The sequence below is a fragment of the Octopus bimaculoides genome, chromosome 26 (genome assembly GCF_001194135.2).
Source record: "Octopus bimaculoides isolate UCB-OBI-ISO-001 chromosome 26, ASM119413v2, whole genome shotgun sequence".
Taxonomy (NCBI): Eukaryota; Metazoa; Mollusca; class Cephalopoda; order Octopoda; family Octopodidae; genus Octopus; species Octopus bimaculoides.
Genome location: NC_069006.1, coordinates 17,413,331 through 17,415,897, shown reverse-complemented (window position 1 = coordinate 17,415,897; position 2,567 = coordinate 17,413,331).

The window sequence follows — 2,567 nt, the reverse complement described above, 5'->3', positions numbered from 1 at the left end:
GTGAATACTGTCCTACAGAGGGCAGAAATAAAGCACTTGATGCTTTTTGTGAACACATTACCAGTTTTCCTTTTAATACCCTACAAAAACAACAAATTAAATCCAACCTAAATGTAAACGAATGGAAAGAACTAATTGAGTTTAAAAAATGATTCAAACCTCACCATTAAAGAAGCCGACAAAGGAAGTGCTGTAGTGGTGATGGACACAGAGTACTACAAAAAGTTAATATTCTCCATGCTGGAAAATAATATTTACTATGAGATGATAGTACAATACAACCCACAGAAGACTCTTAAAAACTTATCTTCCTTACTTCAAATACATGGAAAGGGTCTAACTAAACATGAAATTGACTATTTATCCCATTTTAAATACTGACCTAGTCTATTCTATGGATTACCCAAAATACACAAGAATCCACATATTTGTAAAGCTTACAAAGTTTCTCCAAGCCTCTGCATTAATATTCCTCCCCCTACTGACCTCAAACTGAGACCCATCATTGCTGGCCCTGATTGTGAAACCCACCGTTTGAGCAACTTCCTCAACATCTTGCTCAAACCGTTTCTAAAATATGTGAGAAGCTTCATCAGGGATGACTTAGATATGCTAAACCACCAACCGAAGACAATAAGTGAAGGAACCCTGTTAGTATCATTTGATGTGGTGAATTTGTACACCAATATCCCACACAATTATGGTATAGAAGCGATCTCCTTCTGGCTAGCGATCCCACAAGAGATCCCAGGACACATCAACCACAGATTCACAATTGCAGCACTCAAATTCATCCTACTGAACAACTATTTCATGTTCGATACAGTTTACTATCGACAAAAATGCGGAATTGCAATGGGAACTCAAGCTGCGCCAGTGATTGCGAACCTTGTAATGGGTTACCTAGAACTTAAAATATATCATTCAACATTACAAAAATATGGCAACTCTTTTCATTGCGATTTAAAGGAGAACTGGAAGAGGTATTTGGACGATTGCTTTATACTTTGGAACGACAGAATAGACAAACTCCTCGAATAAGTACTAGGCTTACAAAGAATAAGTCCTGGGGTCAATTTGCTCGAATAAAAGGCGGTGCTCCAGCATGGCCGCAGTCAAACGACTGAAACAAGTAAAAGAGTAAAAGAATAGCTGAACATGTTTGCAGCCACTGCAACATCTTCTCTCAGAGAGTGCAATTTCAAACCTATGGGTTTGTGTAGTGAATGTACAGGAGGGGCTGTGTGGTAAGTAGCTTGCTTACCAACCACATGGTTCCAGGTTCAGTCCCACAGTGTGGCATCTTGGGCAGGTGTCTTCTACTATAGCCTCAGGCCAACCAAAGCCTTGTGAGTGGATTTGGTAGACGGCAACTGAAAGAAGCCCGTCGTATATATGTATATATATATGTGTGTGTTTGAGTGTCTGTGTTTATCCCCCCAACATCGCTTGACAACCGATGCTGGTGTGTTTACGTCCCCGTAACTTAGCGGTTCGGCAAAAAGAGAACCGATTGAATAAGTACTAGGCTTACAAAGAATAAGGCCTGGGGTCGATTTGCTCGACTAAAAGGCGGTGCTCAAGCATGGCCGCAGTCAAATGACTGAAACAAGTAAAAGAGTAAAAAGAGTGTGAAAAACAAAATAGGAATTTTGAAAGAATTATCTTCAAAACTTGTTTTTAAATATCCAATGGCTTTGGGAGTCCACCATAATAAAATAGTAATCAAAGGGGTCTATAGGTAAAAAAAAAAATGCTTGAGAATCACAGTTGTAAAACATTTACTTTGCTACTCACATTTGGTGGAAGGGGGAAGAACAAGACCTGAAGGGATGGAGAGGAAGAGTGTAAAATTTGGGTTGATTCAAGAGTGGATGAACAATGAGCCATGAGTCTGGGGAAAGATGGAGGGATGCGGGAAGAGAGTGGGGGTGAGGGGAAAGTAATAGAACAGTAATGATGATAGGATTGACAGGGGAGAAGGACAAGAGAGAGAGAGTGAGATGACATGGTTGGATAGTCAGCCAGGAGCTAGGGGGTAAGAAGCAGGTATAGTGCATGATGGGAGGTAACTTGGTTCAGTATGTGCATGTGTGTGTGGGGGGGAGGTAGTTACTGTAATGTGGGTGCGCATATATATATATATATATATATATATGTATATATATATACACATACGTACACACACACACTCACACACACACATACGTACACACACACACACACACTCACACACACACAAACACACACACATATATGAATGAGAGGCACGCTAAGCAATAATATGTGTATTAAATGTATGTGTGTGTGTGTGTTATTTCTTTACTACCCACATGGGGCTACACACAGAGGGGACAAACACGGACAGACAAACGGATTAAGTCGATTATACCGATCCCAGTGCGTAACTGGTACTTATTTAATCGACCCTGAAAGGATGAAAGGCAATGTTGACCTCGGCGGAATTTGAACTCAGAATGTAGCGGCAGACGAAATACCGCTAAGCATTTCGCCCAGCGTGCTAACGTTTCTGCCAGCTCACCGCCTTATATACACACACACACACA